This window comes from Callithrix jacchus, chromosome 19 (genome assembly GCF_049354715.1).
Source record: "Callithrix jacchus isolate 240 chromosome 19, calJac240_pri, whole genome shotgun sequence".
NCBI lineage: Eukaryota > Metazoa > Chordata > Mammalia > Primates > Cebidae > Callithrix > Callithrix jacchus.
In genome coordinates this window covers 16543866-16556080 of record NC_133520.1, presented here as the reverse complement: position 1 = coordinate 16556080, position 12215 = coordinate 16543866, and the positions used below count along the sequence as shown (strand labels likewise).

The 12215-nt window shown below is 41.5% G+C and overlaps 1 pseudogene across 1 annotated transcript; it reads right to left on the bottom strand.

The window, feature by feature from the left end:
• Positions 1–10146: 10146 nt before the first annotated feature.
• On the bottom strand, positions 10147–11530 carry LOC100410782 (protein cereblon pseudogene; annotated as a pseudogene). Its single transcript, XR_013529616.1, has one exon. The product of XR_013529616.1 is annotated as a protein cereblon pseudogene (transcript).
• Between the last annotated feature and the right edge of the window lie 685 nt (positions 11531–12215).

The window sequence follows — 12215 nt, the reverse complement described above, 5'->3', positions numbered from 1 at the left end:
TCTATAGCTGGTCTGGAGAGAAACCAGAAAACCAAAAAAGGGTGGAGAGGAGAAAACGAACACATACATTCTTCTCAATCATTATATTAACACTCGAAGTTAGGGAGTATTACCCCGCTTTACAAGTGAGGAAACTGAAGCTTAGTTAAAAAGAGACCCAAGGTCACACGGCTGGTAAGCATTGCTCCAGGTATGGAGCCCAAGCTTGTCAGCTTCCAAGGCCCACAACCCCCTGACTCCACCCCTCTGATTCCCCAATGATTTCCAACCAGGAAGATGGAAGAGGCTTCAGCATGGTTGGCATTGGAATGAAACATCAAGGACGGTTCAGTGGACAGAGGTGGGAGGGCGGGCCGGCCATGACATAGGCCTGCATCCACAAAGTCCTGGGGCTTGAAAATGCATGGTCTGTCTGTCAATAGAGGAATGGCACCTAATGACACATTCCATTAATACAGTTCTAACTGGACAATAAAATGCCACATCTGACTATTTTGAGCTGTGAAAATGATTACAAAATAAATATACATTGAACTCAGAATGTAAAACTCTATATACCAAGATGCCAATTTGGCAAAGAGGGGTGTGTGTGTGTGTGAGTGTGTGTGTGTGTGACTAGAGTAAAATTCATCGTCTTAAGTGGATTTTCAGGATATGAGGCTCACAAATGATTTTCATTTTCTTGTTTTACTTTTCTGTATTTCAAACACATTGAATGGTACCTTTGCATCTATGAAAAGAGATGTTATTTGCTTACAAAGATGCAGGCCTCACTTTTTCCTGACACCATTGCAAGGGAAAGGATGAACCTCTCCTTATCCCACTGACCCTCCTCCTCTCCCGGTCATCCTTTTATTTTAAAAATAAAATTGGCCGGTTGCGGTGGCTCATGCCTGTAATCCCAACACTTTGGGAGGCCAAGGTGGGTGGATCACCTGAGGTTGGGAGTTCGAAACCAGCCTGACCAACATGGAGAAACCCTGTATCTACTAAAAATACAAAATTAGCGGAGCATGGTGGTGCACGCCTGTAATCCCAGCTAACTCGGGAGGCTGAGGTAAGAGAATCGCTGAAACACAGGAGGCAGAGTTTGGGGTGAGCCGAGATCGCGTCATTGCACTCCAGCCTGGGAAACAAAAGCAAAACTCGTCTCAAATAAACATACAAAAAAACAAAAAAGCACAAAACAAATCTGAAATGTACTGGTATGTAATGATAAAGCTCACTCTATTGACTTTCATTGTTAGGACTTCATTGTCATACATTCCTGTTTGTATTTGAAGGAGTTTATCTCAGATGCTGTTATTTAAAAAAAAAAATTCTGGAGCTAAGGAAAAAGAAACCATATACTAGGAATGGTCGCCTGATTGAAACAAAAGAGTTGCTCCAGTTTAAAAAGTAGTCCTTGGGTTGACTTTAAAGAGAATTCAAACATCCCCTCCCCCTAGATTTAAAAAGTATCTCTCCTTCTCTCCGCTCTGTAATTTTTAAAACATCTTGGGTCCCATTTTAAAAATAAATTCTATATTTTTAAGGGTGACACATACCAAGTAACCAGAAACTGGCATTGGCTTGGAAAACCTCCCAGTTCTCATCAACATGCAATCACTAGTTCCTTTCAGGATGATGAATACTATTGATTGGCTCAGATCAGCTTGTGACCCAGCAGGGGTATTAGACATTGGCTATAAAACATCTCCTTATGAATTTTTTATTGGCTTGAGTGTCTGGAGAGCTGGGCAGCTGCCTGCCCAAGTGCTCTCCCTTCCTCCTTGCCCTCCCTCCTCCTCTCTGCGTCTCTGGGCTGATGATGCCACTCTGCAGGGCCATGTTATTGGATCAGAGCGATTAGCTTTACAGCCTATTTTTCCGAGTAGAATCCAATTTCTTTTTTAGGTGCAGTGGGCTTACGAGTAGTCATGTGCTTTTTGTTTTGCGATGGCATCACAGGATTACTAGAAGATGCAGTAAACTGAAGTCATTTCCCATTAGCTGTCCTCCTCGGGATACTAAGACAATGTGTCACTCTGCACTTGAAGTATAGCAAGCACTTTTCAGGAGAAAGAGTGCCTTCAGCAGGGAGAAGCTGACAAAGAGCTGAATTTTTCTTACTGTCCAGATCTAGATTATAGGAACCAATGGAGCTGTAGAAGGGCACAAGTTCGCTCTGACTTTCCCCATTCCCAAAAAACATAAAAAGGGGGCAACTCTTGGGTTTGCTTCAGCCACTGGGTCAAGTCTGGAGTCCTGGGGCTTTACCCTACTACCCAATTCAGTGTGAGCTTGATAAATCCTCAATAGGAATCTCTGAGAGATTACTGAGGCTCTCAGACCAAGAAAACCCTCAAGAAGCACTGTAGCAGGCACTGCTACTGCCAAACACCTTGGCTCATGATTCTCATAACCCCAAGAGAGGAGGAACATGGCTTTTATGTTATATAAAACATCCAGTTTTATGCTGATGGAAACTGAGTAGCTGAGAACCTCAGTAACCTCTCAGAGACTCCTACTGTGGATTTATCAAGCTCCCACTGAAGTGGGTGGTAAGGTAAAGCTCCAGGACTCCAAACTTGACCCCATGGTTGAAGCAAACCCAAGAGTTGCCCCCTTTTTATTTTATTTTTATTTATTTATTTATTTATTGAGACGGAGTTTTGCTCTCGTTACCCAGGCTGGAGTGCAATGGCACGATCTCGGCTCACCGCAACCTCCACCTCCTGGGATCAGGCAATTCTCCTGCTTCAGCCTCCTGAGTAGCTGGGATTACAGGCACGTGCCACTGTGCCCAGCTAATTTTTTGTATTTTTAGTAGAGATGGGGTTTCACCATGTTGACCAGGATGGTCTCGATCTCTTGACCTCGTGATCCACCCGCCTCGGCCTCCCAAAGTGCTGGGATTACAGGCATGAGCCACCGCGCCCGGCCTTTATTTTTTTAAGAATGGGGAAAGCTTCACTCAGAGCAAACCTGTCCCCTTCTACATCTCCATTGGTTCCTAAAATCTAGATTTAAAAAACAAACACCGCATGTTTCCGCTCATAGGTGGGTGTTGAACAATGAGAACTCATGGACACAGGGAGGGGAGCATCACACACTGGGGTCTGTTGGGGGAGAATAGGGGAGAGACAGTGGGGTAGGGAGGTTGAGGAGGAATAACAGGCGAGAAATGCCAGATATAGGTGACAGGGGGATGGAGGCAGCAAACCACATTGCCAGGTATGTACCTATGCAACAGTCCTGCATGTTCTGCACATGTACTCCAGAACCTAAAGTGGAATTTTAAAAAAATTCTACATTTAGACAGTTTGAAAAATTCAATTTCTTGAAAAATAAAAATCAATAATGCATATTTCCTTTGGACATACACAGATGTAAAAACATTTCTTAAAAGACTGTAAGACTATATATAAAGCTGATTATATGTGGGATAAGTGAGAGGGAGAGAGGGAGAGAAAGAAGTGGAAAGGAGGTGGGTGGAGGTAGGAGTACTAATGGTATTATAGGAAAGGAGCACTTAGCTTTATCTGTAATGTTCTAATACTTTTTAAAAGGGGGGATGTGTTGACATTTAACTTGAATCATTAACAATGTACATAGAGAAAAAGCAAGTGTATCAAATAAATGATGATAAATTTTGAGTCATTAAAGGAAAATTCAAGTTCTCATGTTTAGAAATGGGCTTTCTTCTCAAAAGCACTTGTATCTAGGTGAAATTGGGTTAAAAGAAACTTCAAGCACCAATTTTGGGGAGAAAATAACACAAGGTCATTGTGTAGCCTGTGGAATGGAGAGGTTAGTGGTGATTGGGTAGGGTGAATGACTGAGGGATTAACGTAGATATACAGTCTTCTCTCTGGTCCTGCTTCCTTTGGAAAACATGGAGCGCCTTTGAAAAACTCATAACATAAAGTGAGGAAGAACCTTGAGTCTCTATGGTTGACTATCCCAAATAAGTCTGACCTCCTTACCCAGGGGTTCTGCATCTGTGGATTCAAGCAATCCCAGATAAAAAAAAAATTCAGGAAAAAAGAAAGCACGCATGTACAGACCTTCATCTTGTCATTATTTCCTAAACAATACAGTATAAAAACTATTTACTCAGCACTTACATTGTATTAGGTATTACAAATATTCCAGACATGACTTAAAGTATACAGAAGGATGTGCATTTTATATCTGAGGATTCTGGTATCTGCAGAGGTCCTGGAACCAATCCCTGACAAATACCAAACATGACTGTATTTTGTTGTACACTCAAAGGAGAAAAAAATAAAGGAATCAGGAAACTCCATGTTGTAAATGAAAGTGAGAACTCTTCCTGGTTTCAGTCTCTGTTAAACTCTCCCTGGGAACAGTCGCTAATTTTAACAAAGTGTATCATTTGTCTCATTCACAGCCACCTGTATACCTGAGCCATGGAGCTACAGTTGCCAAAAACAACTATGACAAAAGACATTGTCTTTGCATCTCTCTCCAGAGGGCTTACCACCACAGCACAACTACACCATTTGTTCCCCAGTCATTTCCAGAAAGCAACTATTAGCTTGTCCGTTTCATGGATATTACAGACTCCTTGGATGACAGGGTCCTTTCCCATTCCTCTGGGAATGTCTCATACCGATTCCACAGTTTCCAAGCCCTTGGGACTTTTCTGCAAAGTTGTACTTATTAGTAAATTTTTAATCAGGGAAGCTGTGCAAAATACTACATTAAACCCAAGGATAATCATTCTGGAATATCACAGTTGAATTCCCACTGGTCCTCTAAATTGCCGTCTGCACCTACAGACCTCAGCCTCAGTGGATCTTTTCTTGCTTCCCTTTGTTTTGCCCTGAGGAAATAACAGCCCTCTGTAGAATTATAAAGTCACTCTTTATAACTGTGCTCTCCTTAAGTTTCGGAAGGCCTATTTTCCTTATATCTTCAGGCTTTTCATCATGGAGTAAACAGGCTGAGTATTAGAAATTAAGTGGCTCTTAAGAAAAGGGTCTGACATAAAGTGGTATTAAGAAGGACAAAGTTCAACCAGTTTCTTTAAAGCTACAACTGTGATAATGAGGGCTACATGGCAGGAGGTCTGAAGTCACATGTGTCTTTGAGGGTCACCGTCCTTGGTCTCATGACAAAGATGACACAAGATGACAGGGCATCTGGGAAGGCTGTTTGCATCCGCTTTGCAGTCAGTGGGTGAGAGAGTGGGTTGATTCTGATGACTGTGGTGAGCTTTTCCTTCCTCCTGTTCTAAAAAGGTGAGTGGCTGCATATCGCCTGGTCTAGAAAGTGCCCTTCACATGAATATCATACATTGTGAAGATCTATGAAGATTGGATCTTATGAAGATTGTATTCATTTTTTTTTTATTTTGGTGGAAAATGTTTTCCTAACTAGTAGTGTGATCATGACACAGAAGTCTATTTCCACCTCCAGCTCAGAGAAATAATGTGGGAGCAACAGAGGAGCAGGAAATAAACTTTTTCTTCAGGCTTTAAGGAGGGGTAGCTCCCTCCGCAGGTCAGCGAATGGCTTTCAGGCTCACTTTCGTAACCTCCTCTGCCCTTAGGGCTCTGCAGTCACGTAATTTCACTGCCCACAGAAGGCAGTCCTCATGCTGCCGCTGTCTTCAAGTCTGTCCCCAGGCTGAAGGTTGCCTTCTCTTCCTCACTCTGACTCTTTCAAGCCAACCTTCAAATTCAGCTTAGCAATGGATACCTCCCTTTTTTTTTTTCCAGCCCCTCGTTATTCCAGTTTAGAACCTGTCAGTCGGAGGCAGGAGAGCAGCATTTGGAGACAGGGTACATGAGGAATTCCTAGAACTAACTCAAATGGAAACATTTCAGCTCTGACAGGAAATATCCTCTCCATTTTATAACTTCATCCTCTTCATTTACATAGGGTGTACACCAAGTAACCAATGGAAACTTCTAGAGGGTATTTAAACCCCCCAAAATTCCATAACAGGGCTCTTGAGCCCCTAAGCCTGGGTTCATTCCCACCCTTTAGTGTGTACTTTCATTTTCAATAAATCTCTGCTTTTGTTGCTTCATTCTTTTCTTGCTTTGTTTGTAGGTTTTGCCCAATTCTTTGTTCAAAACGCCAAGAACCTGGACACCCTCCACTGGTAACAAGTAGACTGATCCCACCGTTAGGCAGAAACCTGATTCATCCCTCCCAGCAACTCTTCCTTTACCCAGATCCCAAACCTGGCACAGAACAACGGTCGATGATGTTAGTGAACCCAGTTGATTACTTCTGGCTCTGCCCTTACTTGGAGCAGTTCTTTTCCTTCCTCCTGTTCCAAAAAGGTGGATGTTAGGCAAGTAGTGTTTTCTTACCCCTTATGTCTACCCTTCTGCGACCGCTTCCATAGCTCCCAGGCTCCACTGCTGCTTTAGGAGGTCATTAGCAAGTGTTGCTGACTGGCCGTGGAGAACGGAACATACACATATCATGAGAAGTTACGTGACACATAGATCCTAATTTGGACTGGTGTGTAGTTTCAATACTTTGGGCAAATTATTTACTTAATAATGGGTGTTTACAAAAACAACAAGTCAGACAACGCTATCGTTTTTTTCTCCTCCCATCCCTTCCCACTGAATTTCTTGAGAGTCATCTGTATCTACTGCCTTTATCTCATACCTTGTCCATTTAAATCTGATTTCACTTCACATGCTCCCTCCACACTTATGCAAACTCTGAAATTGCTCACCCCGTGTAATAGCGTTTCCTGAATTTTATCCTTGCTAATCTTTCTAATGAGTTTGATGCAGCTGTTCACTACTTCCTTGAAAATTTTCTTCCCTTATCTTTGGAGCAACTGGAATACAGTTTGCCTCTCCCCCTCACTAACTTACTTCTCTCTCCTTGTTGGCTCATCTGTGCCTTACTGAAAACAGGTGTGTCCCAAGATTTGTCCTCAACCCGGTTTTTCTTCATTTTCTGTATTTCCTTTCTGATGATCTCAAGTACCTCTACTGTTTCAATTAACACCTCCATGCAGATGTTATCCTAGTCCAGATCTTTACCCCTGACCAAATCTTCTACAGAGTTCTAGAGTTTCATATTGTCTTTTCTTTTCTTTCTTTTTTTCCAGAAAGGATCTCACCCTGTCACCCAGGCTGGAGTGCAATGGTGTGACCTTGGCTCACTAAAACCTCCGCCTCCTGGGTTCAAGCCATTCTCCTGCCTCAGCTTCCTGAGTAGCTGGGATTACAGGCACACACCACCACACCTGGCTAAGTTTTGTATTTTTTTTTTCTTTTCAAAGACGGGGTTTCACCATGTTGATCAGGCTGGTCTTGAACTCCCGACCTCAGGTGATCCACCTGCCTTGGCCTCCAAAGTGCTTGGATTACTGGCGTAAGCCACCACTCCTGGCCAATTTTTCTATTTTTAATAGAGATGAGATTTTACCATATTGGCCAGGCTGGTCTCGAGCTCCTGATCTCAGGTGATCTGCCCACCTCTGGGCAGGGATTACAGGCGTAAGCCACCTCATCAAGCCCATATTTTCTTTTCTTTTAGAGTCAGGGTCTTACTCTGTTGCCCAGGCTGGAGTGCAGTGGTACAATATGGCTTCTTGCAGCCTCAACGTTCCAAGCTCCAGTGATCCTTCAACCTTGCCTCCCAAGTAGCTGGGACTATAGGTATATACCACCATGCCCAGTTATTTTGTGTTTTTCTTTTTTGTAGAGCTGGGGCCTGCCATATTGCTTAGTCTCATATTTTCAATTGTCTCCTGGCTGGCTTCATCTAGATAATTCTCCTAGACTTTCAAATGCAGCACTTAAAATGAGAACAAATAATTTTGTCCAGCTCCTCCTCCTAACTTCCCTATTAATATTTGTAAAAGAACACAAGCCACTAACATTGAAATAAGGTTTAAAACAGAATCATCTTTCACTCTTCCATCTCTCTCAAGCCCATATTTAATGAGTTGACTAATTATAGATTCAACATGCATTCACTGAATGCCTGATTCAGGGGATACAGTGTGGAAAAAATAAAGCGAAGAGAGAAAAAGAACAAGAGTGAGAGTGAGAGAAAGAGAGAAGAAACAGACAAGGTCTTTCCCCGGGTGAGCTTATGGTCTAACGGGAGAAAAAGGCATTCAGCAAACAATCTCACAACTAAGTTTATGATCACAAATGTAAATAGTGCTTGAAAGACAGCTAGATGCTGCTCTGAGAACTTACTTTACAGGGAGGACAGAAAAATTATTCATTCACTTGATAAATATTTATTGACTACCTACCAGTGTTTTCTGACTACCTACCAGCCAAGCACACTGGGTGCCAAAGTGTCAAGCGCCCCTCAGTGCTTCTCAAGGCTTCTCCAGCATAGTGCCGGTCCCTATTCCCTGTCTTTCAAGCTTCCTAACAGACCCTCCTAACAGTCTCTCCACATTTCAACTCAGCCCAAATACTGCTATCAGACAAATATTCCTGTAATGCTTTCTTGTTTGGAAACGTTTGAAAGCTCTCTGACAACAACTAATATAGGATTATATTAGTTGCAGTAAAGAATTCAAGACCACGTCTGAGGCCTGACCTCCCATCTTTGCTTCTGGTCTTACCTCCTAGTCCCCTTTCATCTTTACCTGTCTTCCAGCCAAACAGGATTCCTCTGTGTTCACAAACATGTCCCATGCTTTCTTACCCAAAGTCACTTGGAATCCCATGTGATCTGTGCATTGACAGCCTTCTTTCTTCTTTCACAGTTCAGCTTAATGCCTTAATAATTCAAATATGTGTGTCTTATTCTCCCTAATATCTTGCTCTAATGGCAAGGACTGGGTTCTAATTATATTTATGGTAAGTCCACTCACCACTCCACATACAACTTGCAAAGGAACCTTGTCATTACAGATGCTTAATAAGTATTTTCTTATTTTTGTCAGTAATAAGTAATGCATATTGTTGTCAGAAATGTTTTCCTAGTCATTTCTCATGCATATGTTACAATTTCTCTTTCCAACAGGATTGTAATTTTTTTTTTTTTTTGGATTGAGTCTCGCTCTATTGACCAGGCTGGAGTGCAGTGGCATGACCTTAGCTCACTGCAACCTCCACCTCCTGGGCTCACACAATTCTCCTGCCTCAGCCTCTCGAGTAGCTGGGATCACAGGTTCCCAGCAACAGGCCTGGCTAATTTTTTAATTTTTAGTAGTGACAGGGTTTCGCCATGTTGCCCAAGCTGGTCTCGAACTCGTGAGCAGCTGCCTCGGCCTCCCAAGTGTTGGGATTTTCAGGCGTGAGCCACCATACCCAGCCTGGATTGTAAAATCTTTAAAAGCAGAGACAATGTTTTTTTCTTTTCTCTTTGTTTTCTCTGTAGTTCTTGGTACAGAACTATAAATAGAGGAGGAGAATAAATATTAGCTGAATGAACAAGTGATAAGATTGGCTTTTTCATAGGAAAATAAATATTAAATTAAAATTCATAGCTATATTCCTCAGTTTAAAATTAATGCCATGTTTGGATCTTAGGAAAAGAAAAACCTATAGTTGGTATAGAAACATTAATAAATTTCTTTTGTTTTCTTTCTTTTTCTGAGACGTAGTCTTGCTCTCTTGTCCAGGCTGGAGTGCAGTGGTGCAATCTTGGCTCACTGCAACCTCTGCCTTCTGGGTTCAGGAGATTCTCCTGCCTCAGCCTCCTAAGCATCTGAGATTACCGCTACACACCACCATGCCTGGCTAATTTTGTATTTTTAGTAGAGAATGGGGTTTCACCATGTTGACCAGACTGGTCTTGAACTCCTGACCTCAAGTGATCTGCTCAAAGTTAATCCCAACACTTTGGCCTCCCAAAGTGTTGGGATTACATGCACGAGCCACTGTGCCTGGCCTCCCGGTAATTCTTTAGCTATATTTTGGCCTTTGTGTTTTCTAAGCAACTATTGCTGCTCTACAAGCTATCACTTTTTATCTGTTTATTTTATAACTGTACCTTGTTTAATTCCATCCTTAGTCCACTAAAAAAGTTATCTTAAGTTTTCCTGATAGATTATCATTGTCTATAAAGAGAATTTTGTCTCTACTTTAAAATAGTTATATCCTGTCTTTCTTCTTCTTCTTTTTTTTTTCCAAGTAATGTTGTGTTTACTTAAGTATGTATCAGAGGCAATAATTTCCAAAGCAGATCTGATTTTAGAATAACAAATTTGTTAGATAAATTTATCTCTAGCACATCTGTTTACAAGCAAAGTATTACTTTGTCTGGACTTATTTCATCTTCCGTGTCTGGGATTGTAGGCAACAGAGCAGATCGCGTTAAGCCCCAAAATTTTGGAGGTGACATGTCTTTTTTGGTGGCTGTAAACTTCCATCCAATATGGCTTGCACAGATCTTACACTGGGCAACAGTCCAGGCATACCCAGGAAACCAGCTGTGTTCCGTAGAAGGCCGGCCTATCAGATTCAAGTTGCAAGCCTTATACACAGTAAGTGTCTCATGCACATATCCATGAGGATTCACATAAGCTGCCATCGGCCCACATAAGGATAAACTGAATATTTCATTTTTCGTTGTTATTTCTGTTTCTTGACATTGTTTACAGCAAAGGGAGGTGCATTTATTCATAATGTCTAATTCACAGCGAAGTCGCTGGATACCACTGCCAATTTTAAGGAGCTGAATTCTCAATACATCATCAATAGGAAGACAAGCAGCTACTCTGTAAGAAAAATCTATTGGATTTGAAGGAAGAGAATCATCTTTTAGATTTTCATCCCATTCACGTAGCTGTTTCTTGATTCTGTCCATTAAGGTTTCAGCATCATATAAGGAATACAGCCAGCGAGGCCATGAAGTTAGATTTGCACAATGAAACTTTCTCTTCTGGTATTTCTGCCACCATTTATATGAACACTGGTCTTCCCATGAGACAGGTTTTGAAGGAAATATCTGGCATTTATTGAGGGATTCTAACTGAACTGCAGACATGGTTGAAGGCAACACACATTCGGGAAGAATTTTCACTTTAGCTTGCTGGATTCCATCTGACTGTGTTCTTAGCTCAAGGACTTTGAACCTTTGTCTTCCAATTGCTTTCACTTTCACTATCTCAATTCCAAAATCCTGTTCTTCTCGATAGGCATATATCTCTGCTGTTGTTCCAAACTGTGCTTCCCTTTCCTGTATATTGCTGTATGCAAGAACAGCAAAGGTTCTATCTTTCTGAATTAAATTCCGCACCATACTGACTTCTTGAGGGTGAAAAAGTTGAAGAGGTAATGTCTGTCCAGGCATCAGAATCATCATCACCTGTGGCAGAACTGGAATCACCTGACAGCTGTCGTCATCGTGCAAAGTCCTGCCATGAAATTCTTCCATATCAGCGCCTAGGTATGTATGTGATGTTGGCAGGCTGGTGTCAAAATTTACAATGTTTGGTTTTTTGGCTTCTTTACTATCCTGGTCTTCAACTTCCATTTCATCTTCTTCCTCACTCTCTGCAGGCAGGAGCGGCAGGTGTTTGCCCATGTTGTGCGCAGCGTCCTGCTGGTCTCCCTCGCCGGCCATGTCTGTTTACCCGCCTCTTCTTCTTATCTTAGTGTATTGGTTAGAACTTTCAAATCAGTATTTTAAAAATGGGAAGAATGGGCCTTCTGCCTTAGTGTTTTTTTTTTTTTTTTAATTTTCCTGCTAGCAATTATCATATTAGCTATTGGTTTGAAATAAATACTTTTGAAAAGGATTTGTCTATTCTAAATCACAAAATCACATCTAATCTTTCATTTTTGTATTAAAACCTTATTTGCACACTTATTAGATTGCTCTGTCAAACTGAGCTACGTAACTTAAGTGAAGTGGAGATCTGGCAATTTAGTGCCAAGCCAGATAACTTAAATCATGACTCATTTGGCCTATGTTTACTGATAAGATTACCAAGAGAACTGTTGAACCTACATTAGCCTTTGTGACATTTGGCATGAAATCTCTGGGATAAAGGTGACAAATATGAAAACGCTCATGAATTTGTCTATTCTTTCATTCATCATCTATTCATTCATTTGACAAATATTTATTAAGTACTGCTATGTGCCAAACACTAGTCCAGCATGAATAAACAAGACAAAGTCCCTATTCTTGTTAAGCTTTCTGTCTAAAGAGAGCAAACAAATAACAAGTTAACAAATAAGTGAACAAGATTTTTTTTAAAAAGATACTCATGGCCAGGCACAGTGGTTCACACCTGTAATCTCAGCACT